Source organism: Podarcis filfolensis (genome assembly GCF_964270895.1).
Source record: "Podarcis filfolensis genome assembly, chromosome: 2".
In the NCBI taxonomy this organism is placed as follows: Eukaryota; Metazoa; Chordata; class Lepidosauria; order Squamata; family Lacertidae; genus Podarcis; species Podarcis filfolensis.
This window is the reverse complement of record NC_139605.1, coordinates 59093824-59120409: the sequence shown is the minus strand read 5'-3', so window position 1 is coordinate 59120409 and position 26586 is coordinate 59093824. Positions and strand designations below refer to the sequence as shown.

General features: G+C 40.3%; 1 protein-coding gene across 1 annotated transcript in view; it reads left to right on the top strand.

Annotated features, from left to right (window-relative positions):
* The window catches only part of SGCD (sarcoglycan delta), a 397423-nt gene that overhangs the window by 121910 nt on the left and 248927 nt on the right, over positions 1-26586 (top strand). Inside the window, exon 3 of the mRNA XM_083603932.1 lies at positions 7848-8032. The gene's annotated coding sequence lies outside the window, so the exon portion shown is untranslated. The remainder of the gene's footprint in view (positions 1-7847; positions 8033-26586) is intronic.

The following is a 26586-nucleotide window of genomic DNA, read 5'->3' as shown; positions in this document are numbered from 1 at the left end:
CTGGCTAAGAACCAACTCTGTCATAGTTGTGAAAGAGGGGTTCTTTTAAGAATTACTTCTCTGATTACCTGGCGAGAGGCTAATAATGGTTTAAATCTCATGTGGTTTAAAGCCGACAAGTTCTACTTATGTGTCTTACAGCCTGAGATAAATGTGGAAAACATGCAGAAAGCTATGTCAAATATGAAATCCGCAGTGTGTGGACATCAGGGGCATGCAGCTAGCCTTGGTATGAAACCCCTTCACATGAGTAATACATTATCATAGTTGCAATCAGGAAAAGTTAAGCAGAGTTTACTTTCTTCCACAATATTCAGTTTGGTGTTTTGGTTTGGTATTGCTCGTTGTTTATAAGGCTTTCTTAGAAATTTCTTTCTCCCTTCAACCATCTCTCTCCCTCTCCTCCCCTCCCCACCTCAGAGACAGTTCTTGGCAAAACCCATGTTGCTTCTTGATTGAATGTGAATGCTAAGTTTACTCAGCTTTGCAAATAAGATTTCTCATCTGAAAGTGTGGGTATCCATTTTGAGCTGAGGTAACTAGAACTTTATGTGAACTGCTCTGAGACCTTCGGGTATAGGGCGGTATAGAAATTAAACAAACAAACAAACAACAACTACACAAAGTATTCCAAGTGTGATGACAACAGAGATTTGTTTAATGCCATTGTGAAATTGTCTTTCTGACAGCTGCAACACACCGAGTCAACATTAAGATATTCACCACAACCCCAAGATCTCTTTTCTGGTCAGTCACTACCTATTCAGACTCCATTAACACATATGTGAAGTTAGGAGTTTTTGCACAAATATGCATCACTTAACCATTTTAATGCCTATTTGGGGGAGATACTTTCAAAGCTCCTTGCAATCCCTTTTTGTTTTTACTCCTCTGGACAATCTAATATCACCTGCAAACTCAGCAATCTTACTGTGTACACTTAAATCCATATCGTTTATGAAAAACTTTAAAAGCACCAGTAGCAATTCAGATCCTTGGGCAACCCCGTTTCTTTCATCTCTCCATTGTGAGAACGGACATTGGTTCCTACTCTCTGATTCCTGAAGTCATTATGGCTCCATTAGCTGGTTAGAGCATGGTGCTGATAATGCCAAGGTCACAATTTTGATCCCCACATGGGACAGCTGCATATTCCTGCATTGCTGGGGGTTGGACTAGATGATCCTTTGGGTCCCTTCCAATGCTACTATTCTATGAGACATCTATGATCCTTCTATGACTAGTACTCTAATCCCATGACTACTGAACTTACTAAAGCATCTTTTATGAGAGATTTTATCAAAAGCTTTTGGAAAGTCTAGTGTCTATTAAAGCACCCCATCCATGTGCATATTGACTTTTCTACATTTATGCATAGAACACTTCTAAGATTTAATTTTTAATTAAACACAAGCATACCTGTTCCTCATCAGTGTAGGAGTGCTTTCTCTCTTGGGAAGAAGGCATATGCATGAAACTGGTGAGAATGAAATCAAATAATGAGCACCATTAACCCGTGTCTTTATTTCATTGTATCAAGGCACCTTTGGGGTGTTCTTAATGACATAAAGGAAGGAAGAAAGCAGAATTGCAGCACCTCATTAGATTCATATCTGTAGATCCATGCCCCTTCCTGTCATTTTCTTGCAGGGCAAAGTCATAATTTAATTAATTAATTTTACAGAATAAGTCTGACCTGCCAAGCAGCTAGAGCCATCAAACTTTCCAATTACTTGTTGCCAATTTCATGGAGAGTTTAATTATCTGCTCTTCCCTAGGACTGGCGGCTCACCTTTTTTATGCCATTCAGGTTCAGGAGAAGAGAAGATTTCGCAGAACAACAAAGTGACACAGTCACTTGTATTCTTTATGTTTAATGATGACTCAATGTGATTAATAGCATATGGCTGGATCTTGTTCCTGGTGCAATGGGGGAGGTTCAGTGTTATTTTCAAATTTGCTTTCTTGACAAAAATGTTTGGAGCCTAAAATAAGTGAGCAGAAGACTGTTTCTAGAAGGAAACATTCCTGGCTCTGTCTTACACCTGCAGCTATCTTTGCTCCCTCAAAATGCCTCTCTGGAGGGTCAGGGAGCCCTCCTGGATAATCTGGTATGGGGAACAAGCTCTTGGGAGAGGAAGGAAACACCTGGTTTGGATGGAGATGTGAATTACATAGGGAATACACTAAAAGGGCTGTGACTTTGTGAAACCAGCTGTAGGCTATATAACTCATAGAAAACTTAGGCTTGCATGGATGTATACATGAAATGGGCCCAAGAGAGAATAGAGCAGTGGCTTGTATAATGTCCTATACAGTGGTACCTTGGGTTACAGACGCTTCAGGTTACAGACGCTTCAGGGTACAGACTCTGCTAACCCAGAAATAGTACCTCGGGTTAAGAACTTTGCTTCAGGATGAGAACAGAAATCGCACGGCGGCAGCAGGAGGCCCCATTAGCTAAAGTGGTACCTCAGGTTAAGAACAGTTTCAGGTTAAGAACGGACCTCCAGAACAAATTAAGTTCTTAACCCGAGGTACCACTGTACTGTGAAAGCTTGAGGAAGAAGAGGGAAGTGTGGTTGTGTGCCATCAAGTGACTGAGGGTGATATTCAGTGCTATTAAAAATCGAAGTATGTCTACTGAAATCAGTGGGCTTAAGTACAGGATATCTCTCTGACTCAGTAGTTAGGATGAACATAACAGATTGGAGAACTGATCCCAAGCTAACAAAATGAATTCCAATAGGGACAATGCAAGGTTTTACACTTAGGCAGGAATAACCCGCTGCACAAATATAATATTGGGGGGACGGGACGGGACACTTTGCTTGCCATAAGTACATGTGAAGAGGGTCCAAGGATCTTAGTAGACCACAAGCTTAACATGAGTCAACAATGTGATGCAGCAAGAAAAGAATAAAATAAAATAAAACACTAATGCTGTGCTAGGCTGCATCATCAGAAGTATATTGCCCAGAAGTAATAGTATCACTTTATTGTGCCTTGGTCAGACAACACCTAGAATACTGCGTCCAGTTCTGGGTGCCACAATTTAAGAGGATATTGACAAGCTGGGACATGTGCAGAGGAGAGCAACCAAGATGATCAGAGGTCTGGAAACCAAGCCTTATGAGGAACGGTTCAGGGAGTTGGGTATGCTTAGCCTGGAAAAGAAGGAGATATGATAACCATCTTCAAATATCTCAAGGGCTGTCACATGGAAGATGAAGCAAGCTTGATTCTCCTGCTCCCGGGGGTAGAGAACCCAAACCAATGGCTTCAGTTTACAAGAAAGGAGATTCCAACTAAACATCAGGTAGAACTTTCTGATAGTAGGAGCTGTTAGACAATGGAACGGACTCCCTCAGAAGGTGGTGGATTGTCCTTCCTTGTAGATCTTTAAGCAGATGTTGGATGGCCACCTGTCATCTATGATTTTGTTGAAATTCCTGCATTGCAAGGAGTTGGACTAGATGACCCTTGGGGCTCCTTCCAACTCTACAGTTCTGATTCTATTAATTCAAGTCAAGGAGAAGAAGAAGAGGAGTTTGGATTTGCTATCCCGCTTTATCACTACCCTAAGGAGTCTCAAAGCGGCTAACAATCTCCTTTCCCTTCCTCCCCCACAACAAACACTCTGTGAGGTGAGTGAGGCTGAGAGACTTCAGAGAAGTATGACTAGCCCAAGGTCACCCAGCAGTTGCATGTGGAGGAGTGGGGACACGAACCTGGTTCACCAGATTATGAGTCCACCGCTCTTAACCACTACACCACCCTGGCTCTCCACATAGATTCACTACAATAATCTATGGGGTGAGGAGAAGGTGACATCACTGACCATAGTGTTGGCACGGTCCATTCCCCACCCCATTAAGAACGCTCACAGTCTCTTCCTACCTGCTCAAATTGTGGCAATGGCAGAGGGAATATTGCTCACAGGTGAGCAACCTCTTGCAGAGGGAGGAGACATAGCTGCATTGATTCAAAGCAAAATTGCTGTTCCAGCAACATGGCAAGGATCTCTCAGAAGAGTGGGGACGGAGTTTAAAACCTCAAGAAGCAAACATTGCTTCGCTTGAATTCCTATCAATAGATACAACCAAATCAGCCTCAGAGGCTTTAGCTACAGGGATTCAAAATGTGGATCAGCTACACCATCTGTATTTGATAAACCTGGATTTTCAACTCCCATCATCCCTGACCATTAGCCATATTGGCTGGGGCTGGGAGATGGAGTCCAACAGGATCTGAAAGAATACAGATTTCCCACAGCTGTACTAAATGTTTGTTCTCTCTAGTTATGTCTATTGATGCCATGAGTTACTCCTATCTCCACAGTTAACTCCAGTGCCATCTAGTGATTAAACCACACAGCATCTTTATCACCATTCAATGTAACGCCTGCTGCAAAGTTAATTCATTTGCTTTCTTGAGTTTTTCATTAATCCAGTTTGCATGCTTTATTAAGCCATTTTAGTAGTTTTGCCACCCACATTACAAAACAGAAATTAACCAGTGCAGAGGTAAAAAAAGATAAGTAACCACAGAAAGGGTGGAAGGGGAGGGGGTAGATGATTTGATGCTTTAAATTGGTCGTGTGAATTTATTTTTGGGATAATTTTTATAAAATGAGAAAATGGAATACCAGTCAACAACTTAATCTTTTAAAGAAGGTGAATTAGAGCAATCTAGCCTGATCCACCAAAACAGTTCTTAATTTTTTATGTTCACTTGCCTGTTGACCATAGCTGTGATGTGATTATACTGTGGATTGTGGATCCTGCTTTATCTGGTGAGAGATGGGAACGATTCTTTAACTTTCTGTGTGAATAATGAAAATTTTGCCGTACTGAGTGTATACTCTGGAAATATGGTTGGCATTCACTTTATAGATCTCTGCTGCTGTGTTTATATCCCTGTCATGGTAATGGCAAGGTCTGAAGGAAGCTTTATTCCTGTACTCAGGACCTAGAGGTTTGCTTTGTGGTCCCAGTTGCAGTGCCTCCCCTCCCCGCTCTAAGGCTGTGGTGAAGTGAGAGAGTATAAACCAGGCATGGCCAGACTTGGCTCTCCAGATGTTTTGGGACTACAACTCCCATCATCCCTAGCTAACAAGACCAGTGGTCAGGGATGATGGGAACTGTAGTGCCAAAACATCTGGAAAGCCAAGCAGTCTGGAATTAAGAATGGCCACCACTTTATTGATTACAGGCGTAGGCTCAGGTATTGGGTGTATATCTAGTCCAGCCTACTTCTGGAGGGATGGAACTGTATCAAGATCATGCCAAAGACACTCTCCCCCCCCCCCCATGCTGTCTGCTGCTGATCACAGGGAGGGGCTTATGGTGCTTCCAGAAAAACCTGAGTCTTGGATCTCTGGTTGGTGAACTCTTCTCAGGTTGATTCAGAATTAGCAGTTACAAGCATAATGAGATAACTCTTAACCACCCCCACCCCCGCAAAGAAACATTTGTATTTGATTTGATTTGTAATTGGGGTTGAACCATATTTTATTGCCTTAACATTCCATCTTTTTTTGGTGCAGCCATGGAACTAATCATAGCTCACACTGAGCTAAGCAAACAGTCTGCAAAATGGATTGTTAAACTATCTAGGGAACTGTTGACTGGCAAATGATGTTCAGTGTGTATATACCTAAACATTATGAGCTCGTCATTTCGTATTCCAATAATTCTGAACTTTGCATATATGAGATCTACAACAAAATGAGGGGCTGTGGCTGTTCATTTACTGTAAAGAAATAAATTTGGAAAGCCCTTAAGAAGCCCACTTGGAGCGGGGGGGGGATTATATCTGTGAAAAATGGATCCATAGCAATCACATAAGAATATAAGAACGTAAGAGGAGCCTGTTGGATCAGGCCAAAGGCTCATCTAGACCAACATCCTTTTCTCACAGTGGTCAACATGATACCTGTGAAAAACCCACAAGCAGGAATCAGTAGGGGTGGCAAATTCACACACCCACTACACTCTTTTAGAGAATTGGGTGTCACTTCTTAACTCTGAAAAGCACTACTTCTTCTAGCATGACACTTAGGCACAGGAAACAGGAAGGAGCTCTTCTTTCTGCTTCCCCTCACTAAGGCTAAGTCCTTCTAACGATGGTGCAGTTCCAGAGGGAATCTTCAGTTAAGAATAGGTGCCCAATTTTTGAAACAATCTCCTCATAGCTAAGTTCTGCAATGGGGAAGAACCCTCCACCCTCTGCTGACTTGGCCTGTATGTATGGTGAATGTGACTGAATGTGCATTTCCAACATATTACATTTCTTACTCTTCTGTAAATTGTTCTCTGCTTGCATTCCCATTTATTTATATATTTAGCATTTTACTTTTTTTTGTTTACACGTCGTAATTCACTGTCATACATGATTTTTATAACGACTTTCCAACCTGACCTTCCATATAATAATAATAATAATAATAATAATAATAATAATAATAATAATTTATTATTTATACCCCGCCCATCTGGCTGGGCCTCCCCAGCCACTCTGGGCGGCTTCCTTAAAAACCAAAAATACACTAAAATATCACACGTTAAAAACTTCCCTGAACAGGGCTGCCTTAAGATGTCTTCTGAATGTCAGGTAGTTGTTTATCGCTTTGACATCTGCTGGAAGGGCGTTCCACAGGGCGGGCGCCACTACCGAGAAGGCCCTCTGCCTGGTTCCCTGTAGCTTTGATTCTCGCAATGAAGGAACCACCAGAAGGCCCTCGGCGCTGGACCTCAGCGTCCGGGCAGAACGATGGGGGTGGAGACGCTCCTTCAGGTATACTGGACCGAGGCCGTTTAGGGCTTTAAAGGCCAGCACCAACACTTTGAATTGTGCTCGGAAACGTACTGGGAGCCAATGTAGGTCTTTCAAGACTGGTGTTATATGGTCTCGGCGGCCGCCCCCAGTCACCAGTCTAGCTGCCGCATTCTGGATTAGTTGTAGTTTCCGAGTCACCTTCAAAGGTAGCCCCACGTAGAGCGCATTGCAGTAGTCCAAGCGGGAGATAACCAGAGGCATTGTTGGTGATACTGCATATCAGTTTATTAGTCTACCCTACTTTCCCCCTTTTTATCCCTCTTTGTATTTAACTGTTGTTCATAGGATCACCTCTACTTGTAGATTAGTTTTGGTGTCATATTTTTTTTAAATAGTCCCCAAAAGGAGTTCCATTAGCCCTTTATCTTTTTTTCATCCTGGTCCCTTATTTTGGCTGTTAAATTGGCAAGTTCTGCAAATACTAATCTGCTTGCATTCCCCTTACAATTCCGCCCACTGCATTATAGGATTCTCTCTATAAAGATTCCATTTCAGTCTTCCCTATGCATTGTGATTATTTATCATTGCCTCAAAAAAGTGTCACAATAACTACACTGTATTGTTTTGTTTTGTTTTTGAATGAAAGTTGTTGTAGAAGTGGTTCACTCTGGTTTAGTTATTCTAGGTTGATTCTTATTTTGAACCATGCCGTTTGAGCAATACACAGCAATTTGCATTTAATGCTCTATTTACTGGTAAATGTTTTCTAGCATTGTCATCTTACGGTGACCAGCCCAGATTATAATAAAGCACATCATTTTAGCCTACGTCAATTTCCTAATTTAGTATCACAGAGAAGGCAGAATAACATATGTACCACAATTCTTGAATTCAAAGATTTCCCTCAAAAGGTGATGGATTTTCAGGCTTTTTCTCCCTGCATGACACTTCATTCCCATCAAGTATTGTGTTACATTCTGCTCTGAATCAGCCAAACAAGCGACCCTAGAATTTAACACCACACCTTCTGTCTTTCTTCTCTCTCTTTTGTTTTATGACTCTTAAAGAATTTGAGGACATTATAGTCATCCTCAGGAGAAAAATCTACATGTCTGTATATGCAGAAGATTAAGACTGTGTGGAACTTGAGACTGTTCATTGGTAGCAACCTGAGGAATTTGTCTTCTCTCTAATGTTGCTCTGAGGGGCGTGGAAACTGTATCAAAAACTCTGAACCATCAGGCGAGCCAAGGTAAGCATCTCCTATTTTGTTAACTTTCCCATATTTTTCTCATTAATATAAAATCATAAGACTTTGTTCCTTTAAGCACTTACTGGTGCTATATCATTGTTTATGTGATTTTTGTTTTCAGCTGATTTCATTGGTAGCCAGGAGCTTAGTTGATCTTACCACAAGCAGGCATCAGTAGCCTGAAAAACATTTTTCAAAAAAATATTTATAAAAAGAGGTGAAGGAATCACACAGTCAGAAGTTATTATCTTGATCTTATTTCCTTCCTGACCTTGAATGAAATATCCTGTACTGTTCCATTACTGCTGTGATTTTAAGTATGAGAGACTTGGCTGGTTTTGTGTGGCATATCAGGTATGACACAGAGCTATACCTTTTGACTTGGCTGGGCAGGAAGAGATAAGAAAAAGGCACATTGTGTTTAATCGTTTTTGGGGAACAGGAAATTGCACAGCATAAGCAAGCAGCTTATTCTAACAGATACAGAGGAGCTCACACTGCATAATTCCACAATTTTTGTTTGGGCCAGATTATTTCTAGAGAATGAATTAGTTGCTTGAACTAATTGAGTTTTGTTGAATGATAAATTGTTTACATGGTTCATGAGTACCTTTATCTTAAATGTGTGGTTCAAAGATGGAGATTTATACATGACATAAAAATTATGTACTGTTCCAGCTTGTTTTCAAGAGTTGAAGCAACCCAAAAAGTAATCAAGAGCTTCCTGTATCTGAAAAGTGTTTTAAAAAACGTTATGGAGAAATGTATGTAGTCTTCTATGTTTAAGTGACCTCTCTGAACTGATGGGAGTTATAGATGGAAATGTGCACGTATAGAGTTTGAACAGGTGTAACTGAGCTGCAATTTCAGCAGGCAAAGGATTTGGCTCCCACACTGCTGTATGTTTTGAGAGAGAAATGGTATGTAGCAGTCTCCCCCAACTGCATACTATCCAGATACTTTGGACTAAAGCTTCCATCATCATTGGCCGTTGGTCATACTAGCTGCAGCCAATTGGAATTAGGATTGATTGCCTTAGAAGTACTTCCTTGTTTTTTTAATGGAATGCCTGTCTAAGTCTCACTCAGCATGCACCATTTGTTTTCAGTGGATTCATGTATTTCATGTATTTTGTAATCAGAAGTGTGTATCTGACTACAGTACAAGATGAAAAATAAATTCCATTTTTTCAAAATACAAAAGAAGAAGAAAGAATGCAAATGTTCATCAGCTGGTAGAGAGAGAACTGACTTCCAGTGTCGCACTGTTCAAGACCTATGGCTGCCTCATGGCCAGGGCTGTCTAACATCTGGAATATTGCAGTATGGTATTACAAGCTTCATGTACATAGTGTGTTGTATTGTTTACAGATCAAATTGAAGGTTATGTGTACACTTTTTCATTTCAAATGCTTCTTTTTCTTATGCATCAAATTTTAATCATTTTTTTTTTTTTGGAAAAGGGCTGTGCTTTAGTAATACACAGATTTAACTTTTTAAAAACTAACCATGAAGTACATTAATTTTGTAAGCTTCAGTGAAGGGATCTGTAGTGTTTATGTGATGTGCTTTACAAATTTCAATGTTTTTGTAAGATTGGTTCTTGCATACAGCACTTGGATGCTTGGTTTAACTTGAAGCCGCTCTGTAAACACTTTTTGCCAGTTATACTTACGGAAATTGAAATAGTATCACAGTTACTAAAACTGTTATATGTAGCATAGCCCTGACTCCTCCTTTTCCCTATCAACAATGTATCACAGATACACTGTGTCATTAGGCAATACAAATGTTTTGTTAAAAGGTAAAGGTAAAGGGACCCCTGAACATTAGGTCCAGTCGTGACCTGGGGTTGCGGCGCTCATCTCGCTTTATTGGCCGAGGGAGCCGGCGTACAGCTTCCGGGTCATGTGGCCAGCATGACTAAGCCGCTTCTGGCGAACCAGAGCAGCGCACAGAAACGCCATTTACCTTCCCACCAGAGCGGTACCTATTTATCTACTTGCACTTTGACATGCTTTCGAACTGCTAGGTTGGCAGGAGCAGGGACCGAGCAACGGGAGCTCACCGCATCGCGGGGATTTGAACCGCTGACCTTCTGATCAGCAAGTCCTAGGCTCTGTGGTTTAACCCACAGCACCACCCGCGTCCCTTGCATGTTTCGTTAGCCTAGACCTATTTGCTTGGAATGAATGTGGCTTTCATTGCAGTTGGTGGTCATGTGACACAAAGTTAGAAAACCTTTTTAGAACTATCCCCATGGCTTGCTGTATTAATTTGGAAATATCAATATGACTGCCATCCACATCCTAATGTAAAAGGAAAAGGAGTATTTCACTCAGACACACACTGCATCTTTTTAATTGATTTGCTTACTTGCGCAATTTGTGCATTCATTGTGATTTTGATGCCATATATTGTATATTGAATACATATGTTGTCTGTATCTATCCACAATTTTCCTTTTGCCATTTACAAACAGCTATCTGTTTTTATTTGTTCTGTGTTACAATATTTCTTCACTGTTCCTTCAATAGCTTCCTATTCCACATTTACCCAAATATTTCAGCTATTATTTGTTATTATTATTAAACAAATTTAGAAACTACATTATGGCATAAAGCAATGTACTGGGTAAAAGCAGGATAAAACACAGAAGCCCAAGCTCTTAAGAACAATAAAATAAAATCACCTTCCTCTAAAAAAACAATAAAACCATCCACACGAGCTCTAAAAATGACAAAAATCCATTATTTAGATATGAAATTGATCTTCCATAAATGACTGTGTTATACAGGAAAGCCTTCCTAAACAAAAGCGTCTATAGCCAGTGCCTAAACACTATGCCACACACCTCTCTGATTTTGGCTAAACACTATCTGACAGTAAGACGATGGTTCCGAGAATGAAAAGTATATAGTGTTAATCTGAAAATTCCAAAGCGTGAACCACCTTACAATAAAACACACTTTTCAGGCATAGTTAGTGGTCACTTCATAAAATGAAGCAAATGGAAATGTTAAGAAGACTGCTTTTAGCTGCACTTTAAGGTTTGTTGACAGTACAGTGATGAAGTTGGTGAGGAACTTGGGAATCAAGTTCAATGGAAAAGTTCAAAGGAATCAGGGATATTTAGCCTGGAGATTTTTATTTTTATTTATTATTTTATGTACCGCCCTATGCCCGTAGGTCTCGGGGCAGTTCACAGAATAAAATCAAAATATAAAACCACAAAAAACATAATAAAAATAAAAGCACCAACAACCCAATAACCCAAAATATGACAGCCATATTTACATATTTGAAGGAGTGTGACATAAGTGATGGAGGAATTATTATTATTATTATTATTATTATTATTATTATTATTATTATTGCTGTTCCAGAAAGTAGGACCCAAACCACTGTTGACTAAACTTTCAGAAGAACTTCCTGCTGGTGCAAGCTGTTTGGCAGTGCCACAAGAGGTGATGGACACTCTTTCATTAGCAGGTTTTAAATAGAGGCTGAATGACCCACAGGGGTGCTGTAGTAGTGGATTTCCTGCACTGAAAGGTGACCTTTGAGATTCATTCTCACTCTGATTCTAACTCTCTGCAGGCTCTCATAACAGTTTAGAAAATATGCATAAAAGCAGAGTATTGCTGATCATGTTTTAGAATATTTAAAGTTTAGCAAGAAGTGAGTCTTTCCTAGGCATTTACTCACTGTTCAAGGGAGGTGTGGCTTATTATGAATCTTCTTAAGTCCTTCTCAAGGCTTTGGGACCTTGATACCAAAGTGATGCACTTTGTATTTGTCTTGCCAAGTTGCAAGATCAGCAGACTCACTGTTAACATATCAAGTCTTGTGGTGTAGCATCATATTTGCAGCCCGTTTCACCCAACCTGTCCTGACAAAGCTTTCACTGAATCCATCACCTTGACATATACTGAAGCACAATTTCCAATAACAAATATCTCTGTACAAAAACTCATGATAGCATCAGCAGAACTGGGTTGACGTTCCTGAAAATAAGAAACTGAAGTCTAAAACTAACATGGGCCATAAAATAAATCCATCAGGAAGCAAATAATATGATGACAGTCATGTAGTCTTTCAGACAGTGCTTAAAAATTCATCCTAGGTATGTTTTGCTCTTGATGATAATTGTACTATAGGTAAACAGCGTTTCCGTGCACTGCTCTGGTTCGCCAGAAGTGGCTTAGTCATGCTGGTCACATGACCTGGAAGCTGTACGCCGGCTCCCTCGGCCAGTAAAGCAAGATGAGTACCGCAACTCCAGAGTCGTCCACGACTGGACCTAACGGTCAGGGGTCCCTTTACCTTTACGTTTTACAATCTGTTTTAAATGTAACTTTGGAAATTCAAATTGCTCAAAAGATTAAGAAATTCTAGGGATGTGGGTGGTGCTGTGGTGTAAACCACTGAGCCTTGGGCTTGCCGATCGGAAGGTCAATGATTCGAATCCCCATGACGGGGTAAGCTGTTTTTCCGGGTCATGAGCAGCACATGAAAACGCCATTTACCTTCCCGCTGGAGCAGTACCTACTGCCAACAGATGAATAGGTACTGCTCCAGCAGGAAGGTAAATGGTGTTTCCATGTGCTGCTCATGACCCGGAAAAACTGTCTGTGGACAACTGTCGGCTCCCTTGGCCGTTAAAGTGAGATGAGCGCTGCAACCCCAGAGTCGTTCACGAATGGACTTAACTGTCAGGGGTCCTTTACCTTTACCCTTTTACAATCTTGGTATTTAAAAAAAAAAATCAAGGAACAATTATTCCAGAGTAACATCCTAAACAATATGTGACCTTTAGGATATAACTTTGACAGCTCAGGTGAAACCTACAAGTATAGAATGTGTAAGGTATGCATCATGAAAAAATTTTCATGATGAACTAAATATAGGAGTACATGGACTAATATTTGTGGCATACAGTAAACATTTGACTGGTTGGTACAATTGAATATATTACTGTGGCACTTCCTTAAGCCTATTTCCTTCTGCCACGAGTTAGTAAGCATGGCAAAAATCAACTTGAGGTGCTTCCATTTTAGGAATACTTTTATTATTTGTGAATGTACCTGTGTAGGGTTTTCTGTGGGGTTAATGCCTTTAATAAAAATAAAAAGTCTAAAATTTCTTACTCTTTTGAGCAATTTGCATTTCCAAAGTTACATTTAAAACAGAATGAGAAAACTTTTATGATAACATTTCATTTGCCCCATAACAAGCCAAGATGCTGGCAACTGATGGTGAACATAATTAAAATGTTCGACAGACGCTGTATAGGCTCTAAAATTTAATTACATAAGTGAATGGTTGTATCCCTGAATGAACCTGCTGTCTTAAGGATAACAAAAATAATTGCCACATCTTTATGGATCTTAGGCTCCTTGCAAGCTGCCTAATTACCTGCATCATCATTGTAGTGTTATTAGAGCACTAAATATTAGTGAGATGTTAATGCCATATTAGTGAAGCAACTGTCTGTTCAAAGGCCAAGGGCTTATTCGCCTGGTGTGTGTGTGTTGCACTTCACAGATTGAATGGCCCATGTACATTTTGTAAGTTCTTTTGCAGATCATTTCTCTGATGTTAAATTATGTTGCAAGGTAAAGGTAAGGTAAAAAGGTAAAGAACCTCTGGACAGTTAAATCCAGACAAAGGCAAATATGCAGTGTTTTTTTTCATCTTGCTTCAGGGCGAGGGAGCTGGCATTTGTCTACAGACAGCTTTCTGGGTCTTGTGGCCAGCATAACTCACCCCGTTGCTCAGTTTTGAACCGCCGACCTTCCAATTAGCAAGCCCAAGAGGCTCAGTGGCTTAGACCACAGCGCCACCCACTCCCTTTAAATTACGTTGTATGCACCAATGGTGTCCAAAGCAACTCAGACATGCATATAATGTAAACATGAATGGGAATACTTAAAAAAATAAAATACATTGTATACAGCTTTTAAAAGTAGTCCCATTCATGCTTACATTATATGCATGTGTTAGTTGTTGTGGATGCCATTGCTTTATAAACTCAAGGTAGAATACAAAACTTTTCACCTTACACATAGCAAACCATAGTTTTACAAAATTCATGTATCCTTTCTGATTTTTTTTTAAAAGAATACACATATGAATATGCTGCTGGACATTTGAGCTCTTTTAAATGAGCACATAGTCCAATTATGTTTTATTTGCAAAAGCACATGCAAAAATGGAAACACAGTACAATGGTACCTCGGTTTAAGAACAGCCCTGTTAACGAACTATTTGGTATAAGAACTCCACAAAACTGGAAGTACCGTATTTTTCTGTGTATTAGAGGAGGTTTTTTTGACTCAAAAATCGTGGCAAAAAACTGGGGTCGTCCAATACATGAATAGTGGCATGGGGGGGGGAGAGATGTGGCACGCCTGCCAGCCAGCCGGTTGGTGGGAGCGCAACTTCCCCCGATGCCGCTGCGAGTGGGAAACGATCTAGGGAGTGTTTCCTGCCCACAGCTGTGTGGGAGGAGAAGCTCAACAACTTTGGGCCATCTCCCCTCATTTTCTTAAAATTGATTTCCCCAAAATACGGGGGGGGGGGCTGTCTTATACATGGGGGCATCATATAGACGGAAAAATACGGTAGGTGTTCTGGTTAGTGAACTTTACCTTGGTCTACAAACGGAATCTGAATGGTGGAAGGGCACCGGCGGTGGGAGACCTCATTAGGGAAAGCACGCCTCGGTTTAAGAACAGTTTTGGTTTAAGAACGGACTTCCGGAAAGGATTAAGTTCGTAAACCGAGGTACCACTGTAATGATTTGAAGATAAAATGCATGCTGATGTTTCCTTCTTTTCTCAGCCTTCTTCCTAAGATGGTAGTGTAGCCAACAGAAATTTGAGAGGAGCAGTAAAACAAGAATAAACGTTAAATAATAGTAGGATTCTGTGCACTATTTTCCTTAGAAGTATAAGGTTTTTTAGAAGAATCTCTTTTTTAGCGGTATGATAAATGAGAAACAGTGACACAAAAATGGTTTAGGATGTCTTTTATAGTTGGTAGAGGCAAAGGGTTAGGAAGCTAGCCGTGTGCTGGCATTCCTTTGTGCAATGCTTGCAGCAATGTCTTCCTTAGAACTGCTGGGAAAGGAGCCAGCAGAAACCCCATAGGTTGCTGCTTTATAAGAGATGACTCAAGAGCTCATTGGCCAGGATTTTAGTAGTAGCTTTGTTTTCCCCTCACTGGCAGTTAATCTAAGTTCACAGCCAATGTTGTCTGATTGGAGACTTACAACATCACCATTTTCTTCCTTGTCCTGTATGTGCTGGAGGAGCGCCAAAAATCCTTGCAAATGTAACAGCCCTTTTATCAGTCTTGCCTGAAGATATAATGCTACTGTTTGTCCTGTGATCCAGTGCACACTTACCTAGGAGTAAGCCATACTGAACTCTGTAAAACTTCATTCTGAATTAACATGTACAGAGTTTCTCTATTACTAGTTACTTAATAGAGTCACTGTTCTGTTCATAAAAATAAAAATAAAATAAAAGCATGTATTTCTATAGGTCCATTGCCATAAGATGAACAAAGCAATTCAAAGTGATTATGTTTTTATCCCTGTGGCTAACTTGTTTTAAGCATTTTTAATATTGAATTTCAAATTGTTGTAACCTGGGACCTCCTGGTGAAATGCAAGTAATAAATTTAAGAACAAAACAACAATGTTAATAGAGCCCAGTGTCATTTCGGTTATATGAAAGCTTGGCCTAAGTATGGCTTTATTTACCTTTTTGCATGAGTGTCTCCTTAAACAGAACCCACACTCTGTGTCCTGCTGACTTACCCCTCATCTTGTCCTTTGTTAGTCTGCTGGGCAGGTCAGCATCCTAATGGGCAAAAAACGTCTCCCAGATCAGCTGCTGATTAACCCTCCTTAAGAGATCCAAAGGTAGGGAGAAGTCTTCCTACAACTGCACTGTCAAACTGTCCTGGTGGCATTCAATTATTTTCTCCAGTGCATCTTCCAACAATATTTAATGGTGATGCTCAGTTAACAACAGTGAATAAATAACCATTATCTAGTTTCTTCCTTCCTGCCCACACATTTCTATTTATATATAGACCACATTCCACACTAAATAATTATTGCATACTGAAATGTCCATATTAGATTTATGCCACTTGTTTCAAGAATATTTTGAAACCATAACAGGTTCCTTTATTTTAAATAGTTGCTATTTTTCATATGGTGGTTTAGTAATGCAGATTTCAATGGACTGCCTCGTTCTTCCTACCAAGAATCTAAGAAGCTGATGAGCCTCTTACTTGATCACTTCACCAGCCCTTTCACTGCTTCACATCCTTCCCAGCTGCTCTGGGCCTGAAGCAAACTGCTGACTAAAGGAAGAGGCAGGTGGGAGCAGGCATAGTAGGTTTAGTGCAGTATAGTCACGGTCTGTATTTTAGGTGCCTTAAGCCTAGTTGTGTAAATAGGAGTCAGGTACACAGTAGCCAAGTGACTCTCTGATCATCGAATATTGCTGTTTTCTCTATTTTAGGGTGGTTGTTTTGTTATTGCTTATGCATTTTTGTTGGTCAGTGATGAGAGACCATAATACACGGTTATAACATTTTATAACATGAACCTTACAAAAAAGGATGGTGGAGAAAATGCGCTAGAAAACGTAGTTAAGCTGGAAAACTTCAGGCTGCTATCTCAGTTGCTACAGGTGTTCAGGTTTTGGCTTTATGTCTGACTTACCTATTGATTCTCTGTGTGCATTGTAAACTTACAGGAACAAAACAAAGCACATGCAAATAAAATAAACCTGTCAACCCTCATGAAAATTGCAGCATCTGAGTTCCATAAAACCCATCAATGATGAAGTTACATTGAAAGTGAGTCAGACCTGCTCTGCAATTTTATTGCAACCATTCCAGAAGCATTTCTTTTCTTTTGAGCCAAACACAGAGCCAATTAAATCTGATTGCAACCCTTCAGTCTGTTGTTTATGATGCTCTATAACACCCAGGGGAAAGCTCCAATGCATTATTGGCCAGTATGTGAATTTATTCAACATTGGATTGGGTTCAGATGATCTTTCCCAGCTTCATTAGCCATCATTTATGAAGCTGGGAATGAGTGTCAGGGTCAAGAACTTCACACACCTAGTTGTGGTGCTAGGTGGATAGCTTTGAAAGTGGATGAGTCAAATTCATGATAGAAAAGGCTATCAATGGCTATTAGCCACAATTCTATGCTCTGGATCCAAGGCTGGAGGCAGTATGCTTCTGAATGTCAGTTGCTGGAAACCGTGGGAGGGGAGATTGCTCTGGCAACTGTGAGGACATGATGCAGAACCGGGTCATGGTCCTGACCCAGAAGACTTTTCTTAGGTTCTTAAACCAAGCTGTGTACCTGGTATGTGTGTCTGCAGAAAGAGGGTAAAACAAAATAAGGGTTTTTTTTAATATACCAGTAATAGAGGAGGGCAACTAGTGGAGAGGAGGGCTGGAAGGGAGTGATTGTATTCTCTGTTCCTTGACAATTACAGCAAATATAAATTGTCTGAGTGGGCTTTTTGTTTTTTTTAAAGAATGTGGTTTTAGGGTCTCAACAGAGACTTGAAATTAAATGAGGACATTTTATGAAAAGTATGGGCTTAAACTGGTTTTACAAAGTTCAGCTGAGGACTTTTGATTCTTATCTGCATTGCTCACAACAAAAACTAAATGTATTTTTCAACAATGTAAATTGTCTTTAAACGAAGCTCTTTCAGTAATTTCAGCAGGAAAATCATTAAGTGGTCCATCAAAACCCTTAGCAATGTTCAAGTGGTCCATGGGAAAAATGGGTTTGGGAAACACTGCAAAATCACATATTTTAAAAAATGCTTTAAGGGGATTTTTTTTTTTAAAAAAGAAAGGTTTTGAATTTTTACAGTTGCTGTTGGCATCCTTATAGGGTCAAGCAGAAGCTAAAAGTGATGCTGGACAGACACACACCTTGACTGCTTTCTCTCCAGGAAGAATTTCTGGCTGCTAACGATTAACTCAAACATACCTTGTCATAAGCACAGTGCACATGGAGTAATAAATCTATAATAGGTTAAAGGTGATGGTTGCTCAGTGCTGACAATTACTTTGAGCCACAGGCTATGCTTTCATTGGACTTTTCACAGCATTAACCTAGACCTTGTCGATTAAAAGTGAGAGACATTTTTGGTAAGGGTCATTTTATATCAGTGACTACTGCAATAATTTCATTTTTGTTAACTCTGGATCTGTGAATCTCTGTTTTTCCCAACCTGTTGGTTTGCACCACATACGGGGTGCCGTTAGCAAGCCATTCTTGGTACTGTGTGTGAAGGATAATGTAGCCCTGCAGTTATTGTTGTTGTATGGGCAGTGGTTAGGGATGATGGGAGGTAGGTAATTCCAGCAACCTCTGGAGGGCCACAGGTTCTCCAGCCTGCTAGATGTACACAATTTTTTCTTCAGGCCTGTATGTAATATCCTTAAAATAGTCAGATTTGTGTGAATGTAAATATGGAAATGATAAAAAGTATGGTTGGGTAGTACAATATAAGGCCTTATAGATAAAGCAGAAATTGCAAAGTCATATGATATTTGAGAGAGAAAAAGAGAGCATGTTGAGTTTTCACTGTGGAAATAGCACAGCTAAAAAGTCTTCATCTATGAGGCAATATATTGCACTACCCAACCATACTTTTTTATCATTTCCATATTTAAATACATTCATACAAATCTGTGAACCCCTCCTCCTTCTCCTCCTGCTGTGGAGGGGAAGGCAGGTCGAAGCAGCCTCCTGCCGGTGGCAGCACCAAGAGGAGGCAGAGGGGGAGCCACTGGTCATTGAAGTCGTGCAGCTGCCATGTTTGGCTCTGCTCCAGCTCCTCCCAATGTCCGGACATCACAGCATCACACACACAGTGCCAGCCCTCCCCCATTGCCCTAGTACGCTGATGCCTCTGCTCAGCAGTGAGAGGGGCAACACTTTAAAGAATGCAAATGATGACTTTTGGGATGCTGATATTAGACATCATGCACAGTGTTTCGCGGCAGAGCTAGCTCATTGACTTACCAGATAGAATCACATGCTATGGGAACGCCTGGCTACTTAATCACAGGCATTGCTGTGGTTTATCCATCCACCTGTTGTTGTTTAGCCGTGTCCGACTCTTCGTGACCCCATGGACCAGAGCACGCCAGGCACTCCTGTCTTCCACTGCCTCCCGCAGTTTGGTCAGACTCATGTTTGTGGCTTCGAGAACACTGTCCAACCATCTCGTCCTCTGTTGTCCTCTTCTCCTTGTGCCCTCAATCTTTCCCAACATCAGGGTTTTTTCCAGGGAGTCTTCTCTTCTCATGAGGTGGCCAAAGTATTGGAGCCTCAGCTTCACGATCTGTCCTTCCAGCAGGAACCGGCAAGCCACTCCAGTATCCCTGCCAAGAAAATTCCATGGACAAGAACAACAAGCATATAAAAGACATGCAATATATATAATGTTGCTATGGGAGAACAGAAAGCATTCAGAGAAACAGAAAAATGCTGGGTAAAGGAACGTACCCTTAGCCTTGGGGGACTCGGGAGTTTGGGGAAAGACCCCCTTCCCCACATTTGGCAACTGCAGCCAGTGGCGTAGCGTGGGTTGTCAGCACCCGGGGCAAGGCAAGCAATTTACGCCCCCTAACCCGTGGATTTGCGCCCCCTAACCCGTGGATTTGCGCCCCCTAACCCATTGATTTGCCCTAACCCCAGATGTTGCGCCCGGTGCGGTCCGCCCCCCCTGCACCCCCCACGCTACGCCACTGACTGCAGCAGAAGTATCATCCTCTCTGATAGAACTTAGCACAGTGTAAGAGGAGAGGAGAGTTTATCTAAGTGATTGCAGAACTTAGTATTTAACTTACAAAGTGAAGGAAGCAAATGTATCCCCAGCAGAGACATGCAGCAGTCAGGACAACTGCAGAGCAGCTAAACATTTTGCCATCTCTTCACATCTATCTCTGCAAGACCACTACTGGAAGAAAACCCACCCCCCACTGATTGACAGCAATTGCCTTGAAGCCATATTTATGAGTGGAGTAGGGAGTTAAAAACTGAAAGACAATAAAAAAACAAGGAAAAGGGGGGAAGACAGCTGGATTGACTGGAAAAGGGGGGAAGAAAGCTGGAAAAGACCCTGATGTTGGGAAAGATTGAGGGCACAAGGAGAAGGGGACAACAGAGGACGAGATGGTTGGACAGTGTTCTCGAAGCTACCAACATGAGTCTGACCAAACTGCAGGAGGCAGTTGGTGTGCTCCGGTCCTTGGGGTCACAAAGAGTCAGACATGACTAAACGACTAAACGACAACAACAAATAAGGGTCTCGGGAAAGAGGGGAGTGAGCTGCCCCCTACATTCATTTTCTCATTCATAAACCTCTTCCTTTGTCTCAGAGGACACAATGAAACATTAAAATCTACAGGAGAAAAGAAAGTTCTGCCATCTTTATCACAATACCCTTCAGGTTTGCATGTAATCTCTAGAGGGTTTGCTACAAGCCCAGGAAAGGAATTATGGGTGCTGCTGCATGTTCTCGCTCCCTCTTTCCTCTTTCTCTCTCACTAATAAATATTAATCATAGCTCCATTAGCGCTAATGATTTCTTCATCCAGACTTCCTATCCAGTCTACTCTGAATTCTTGAACCTGAAAAGTTTATAATAATGCTTCTCTCTCAAAATAATGCTAATAATTGCCTTGCCTCATCTATGAGAAGATTCTTCTTGTAAGCAGTATCATCTTCTATATCTCATTGTATATATAAGCCTACAGAGTTATACAAGCTCTGTCTACAGCACATTTGGAAGGTAGGCATAGATCAATTCTTTGGTAGTTATACATATTTAATACATTGCATTTCTGCTAAGCATGGTGATCTGTGTAAACACACACTGTGTGTTCTTAACACTTGTAGCCAAATTTTAATTTCACATTGACCCAAAGGCTGCTGTCTCTCAGGTTTCCTGAGGACATACCCATAAAAGAGTTCATCTTTTCAAAGTACTCAAAGAACTTACCTTCTGTCTTGCACTGAGCTAGTTTCAGAGATGTGCCTATTCTGGCATAAAGCTGCAATAGAGTGACTTTTAGGAAACTCTTCAATAATCCTGAACTGATTTCTAGAATGCAGTTCAATGACACAGTTGTTATACCAAAACAACTAGTTTACATTTGCTGCGCATCTGAATATTCCTTGCTGCTGTGGAAGAGGAGTTAATACAATTTGATATCATAACTAAGCTTCCAGTAACCATATTTATCATCTTGAAACTCTGTGGATGAATCTAAATGCAGTCACAACGGAAGCGATAAATACAAATACATTTGTATTGTACTTAGTATATGAAAATTGAGATATGGGAGGATTATTTTTAGTACTTTGAATAAAAATGAGTTTTTCAGCCCAAAGCTGAACAACAGGAAGAGAACAATGGTCTTTCAATTATACTGCCTTTCTTTCAGCAATATTGTATTGATTTCAGTGGATTCTAGTCCATGAAAACATACACCTATGATAAAGTTAAGATGCTACAAGACAGTAGCCAATACTTATTGCTATCTTAAATATGCTAGCAAAGATACTTATTGCATATTCTTAAAATAACCAGTCTTTATTGTTGTATCACATAAAGAAATTTTATAAAAAATATTTTGAACACATTATTGGTAAGAACGCATAAGCAGTGGTGCAACAAGCTTAATAATCTAAAAGATTAAAGCATATGTAAATACTATCTTAAATAATTATATTTTGTTTATTTAAAAGTTGCTATTTAAGGCAGATTACTTTAATTCTGTTGGAACTAAGTAATCCTTTTGAAATTAAGATGGGAAATGGGGATTTCTTACATAAAGCCTATCGTTACGCAGTTGTGCTAACAGTGTAAGAATGAAGTATAAGTTTGCTCAGAATTTTTAGAAGACTCTAATTTTGCTTATTGGAAAAAAATAAAAATAATAGAAGGTGCTCCAGAGGTTAGTACTTTATTGACAGCATAGTCACCTAAGGAAAACTAGGAGCTAAGATCAGCAGTGCTTAGCAATGCTGTTGATGCTCACGTATTTTATTTTAGAGATTATGTGTTATGTAAATAAGAATATTAATGTCGACTTTCATCAGCATCAGTGCTTGATAGAATCTTGTTAATAACTCCCACCCTTTGCCATAATTGTAATAGATGTCTCCCCTTTCTGCTCTTGTAACAACTAATATCTTTCTGTAAAAATATACATTGCTTTTTTTTGTTGTGTGGGGAAGTTTCAGGAAGCATCTTTTGGCAGCTTCAAGTGAGAAGTGTGCTTTATAGTCTTAATATAACAGTTTATTTAATACAAAAATATTAAGAATATAAGACGAGCCCTTCTGGATCTGGTCAGAGGGACATCTTGTTCAGTATCCTGTGGCCAACCAGATGCTTATGGCAAACCCACATTTCTTTTTCCTCACCCTACTCACCACTGTGTCCAGGGACTGGTCTAGGGACTGCACAGTCTCTCCTAATTCAGATGCTGTGGAGAAATAGAGCTGAGTGTCTTCAGCGTACTAATGTCACCTTGCCCTGAAACTCTGAATTTGGTGGCTGCCCCCACTTCATCTCCAAAAAATCGTTCAAGGTTCATCCCTGAGTTTCTTGCTACATAAAGTTTTCTTTCACTCAATAATTTCTGCCTCACACAGGAGAATTTTTCTTTTCCTTTTTTTGTATTCAATGTGAGAATCAAGCAGATGCTACCTCATTCAGGCTCCAAATGTCCCCTAAATCATGCTTCAGCATGAAGTGTTTCTAAGAAGCCACTCAATGCTCTCATTTCTTCCAACTGACGTTCACAGAGCAGCTGACAATCTCATGTTTCCAATGTAGTGTCTTCCTCAGTTTTTCTTGCTTGGTTCTGGCCATGCTTATATACAATATTTCAAAACAGCAACAGCAAGCAAAGTTAACAAATGTTAACACAGATATGCTTTTTAAAAAAGGATACAAAATAAATTGTTACCTTGCTTTCCATTTGGTCTGGGTTGGAAAGACCATGCAGTTAGCCCTATCTATGTAGTTTCATTATTCATATGCACACAGAGTACAGTGGTACCTCAGTTTAAGAACAGCCCTGTTTACGAACTATTCAGTTTACAAACGCCACAAAACCGGAAGTAGTGTCCTGGTTTGCCAACTTTACCTTGCTCTAAGAACGCAAGCCGAACGATGGAAGGGCACTGCGGCGGGAGGCCTCTTTAGGGAAAGCGTGTCTCGGTTTAAGAACGGTTTCAGTTTAAGAACGGACTTCCGGAATGGATTAAGTTCGTAAACCGAGGTACCACTGTAAATGTGAAATTGTGCAATGCCACTGTGGGTGCATGTGAGGTGAGGTATAGTTCTCACTTGTGCTGGTCCTAACCATGTGAGGAACCACTTGCGGACTCCTCTCATGTCCACTTGTTGATTTATTTCCCACCATTTATAGCTCACCTTTTCTCCAGGGAGCTCAAAGTGGCAGCACACGCAGTTCTTCTCTTAGTTGTCGAATTCATGTTTAAGTGAGGACCAGTTCAAATGATCATGCTCATATTATGAATGTCAAAAGTGGCTCGAGTGGCCCATATGCTTGTTTACTCAGGCTGCATTATTGCTTTATTTTTTACTGATTATAACAGTACAGTGGCACCTCGGGTTACATACGCTTCAGGTTACATACGCTTCAGGTAACAGACTCCGCTAAACCGGAAATAGTACCTCGGGTTAAGAACTTTGTTTCAGGATGAGAACAGAAATCATGCTCCGGCGGCACGGTAGCAGCTGGAGGCCCCATTAGCTGAAGTGGTGCTTCAGGTTAAGAACAGTTTCAGGTTAAGAAAGGACCTCCAGAACGAATTAAGTACTTAACCCGAGGTACCACTGTACTGTTTCTGTCACAATTTGTAATATTACTTTCACACTAAAGTACCTGGTGCTTTATGAAATTCTGGCTTTTTTAACCAATATACTACATGTCAAACTATTTTAAAGAAAATAATTTTTATTAAAGTTTTTCTTTGGTTACAAAAGGATTTCATTCACAGCAGTGGACATGGTGTGACACAACAGCAAATGACATTGGATATATCACTACGCCCTCACTCTTTCCACATGCACACTTCTGTTCCCCTATGAAAATGGCAGGGGGTGGGGAAGGCCCTCTGGACAGTTAAAGTCCAGCTAAAGTTAAAGAATATGGGGTGTATTGCTCGCTTTCAGGCCAAGGGGGGATGGCATCTGCTTATGGCACAGTGGAACACCGTGACAGAAACCAGAGCATACGCAAACACCGTTTACCTTCCCGCTGTTCAACCTCCAAGGTACAACAGTACTTGCACTGGTGTGCTTTCGATTTTTTTTTTTATAATAAATTTTTATTGATTTTACAACATATATTAAAACACAATACAACTAACAATTGACGACACATAAACAGACAAACATGTAAACACATATAGTTTCTTTACCTCTATTTCTTGAACCTTGTTTCCACGACTTCCCCATACCTCCCTTTTCTGCATCCCTGTTTTAAACTTTTCCAGCAACCCCTAATTTCAGTACTTGTAATTCAGCACTGGTGTGCTTTTGAACTGCTAGGTTGGCAGAAGGTGGGAGAAAGCAATGGGAGCTCACCCCATCGCACAGATTTGAACCACCGACCTTCTGATCGGCTAGCCCAAGAGGCTCAGTGGTTTAGACCATAGCACCATCCGTGTCCCAGGCAGGAAAGAATTGCATAGCTTCATAGGTTCCCATATTTTATCACTTTAATCCTGTGATTCTTTAGGTTAATGGGGCTGCAAATGGATTTTTTTTTCTGGAAGCAGAAATGAGCACTAAACTTCCACTAGATTTCCAGAAGTGGCCTTTATATCATGTGAAATATTATATAAAATGCATAAATTATCAGCCAAGAAAAGTTTAGGAAAACACAACACTGTTTTCCTAAACTTTTGGCTGAATGCAGCCAAAATCACAAACCTCTTCCGTACATACAAAACACATCTATATCTTCCCAACCCACATTATCATGACAGTTGGTTCCGTGATTTTGCTCAGAGTCACAGCTTGTCAAGTGTATAATATTAAAACTACTTATTGATAAAGTACTGCAGCTTACGGCTGAGAGTGGATTGCTGTTGCATGATCTCTGAATATAATAATACTCTGGTGAATACATTTGCATTCTATCCTGAGTGCTCAGTGAAGGAAGCCTTCATGGTCTCTTATTAGTCATATAAGCCTCTTCACTTTATGGGCAGAATTCCATCTGATTTTTGTCTATAGCTCTCTTCTGTGTTACAATGAATTTGTATAGAAGTAGGAGAGGTATTGTGCCTGCTGTCGTCATTCCAGCTCATGCATTTCTATTGCTCTTAAATTTCAAATTTCCTGGGTAGTTTTCAATGACCCTGCAAAACAGTTTTCAATAGTAGAAGGTGGTGCTAAAAGCAAAAACAACAGAATATATGTAATAGAGGTTAAAAGCCTGGGGAAATAGAAAAGTATTTTTCTGATGCCCAAAAGTACATTTATATAGGCACAAGCTGAGCCTTCCAGTAGAGACAGAATGGCATGTGGAATACACAACTAAAAAGGCTCTGTCCCCCATATGGGCACACATTTCACTTCAGAGAAAGGAATCAAAAGAGATCTTCTGAGGAATTTTTTAGTGTAAGGGCAACTTAATGTGTGAATAGACATTTCCTCTGTGATCTGGGTCCCAGGCCATGTAGGATTTCAATAGTGTATTTCAACTGACTAAGAATATTTGCTTGATATCGGAATTCCTTGTGTTAAATCACAACTGTCTGCTGATTTTTTCTTTGCCCAGGCAAAATATTCCTAACAGTTTTCTAAGCAGATTGTAACATGTTCACAGTTTTCATTAGAATTTAGAATTGTGATGTCAGCAGTAGGCAAAACAGCACCATATGAAATTTTAGATGAACCGTTAAATGGTTCTGTATCAGTCACTAGCTAAGGTTGCCCTTGTTGGATATGTGTACCCCTTGCCAATGCTGCCAGATAGGTCTCAATTCTAGCAAAACTATTCTATGCCAATTTTTACTGTATGCCTGAAGTTAGGCCTACTGGCCTGTACTGATTTCACATAGGAATGGTTGTGAATACTGGTTGCCAATTGATTGATTTATTTCATAATATTTATAAGTTGCTAGATTGGGGTGGGGAGGACCCTCAAAGTGTTTAGAAAAACAATAAATTATCAGTAAAAACAGTTGAAAGCAACGATTTAAAACATTCAAAAGAAATAATTAAAACCTGTGATTAAAACACATATCAACATTCTACAAATCTGGGTAGGCTTGTCTGAACAAAAATGTTTTTAGCAGGTGCCAAAAATAGTACAATGAAGGCTCTTGCCTGATGTCAATAGGGTGCTGTCACCCTAAAAGATCAATTTATTACAAGTGTGGAATAAGAATTAGTGGCACTTCTAATGGTGCCAGTTCCACACATCAAAATG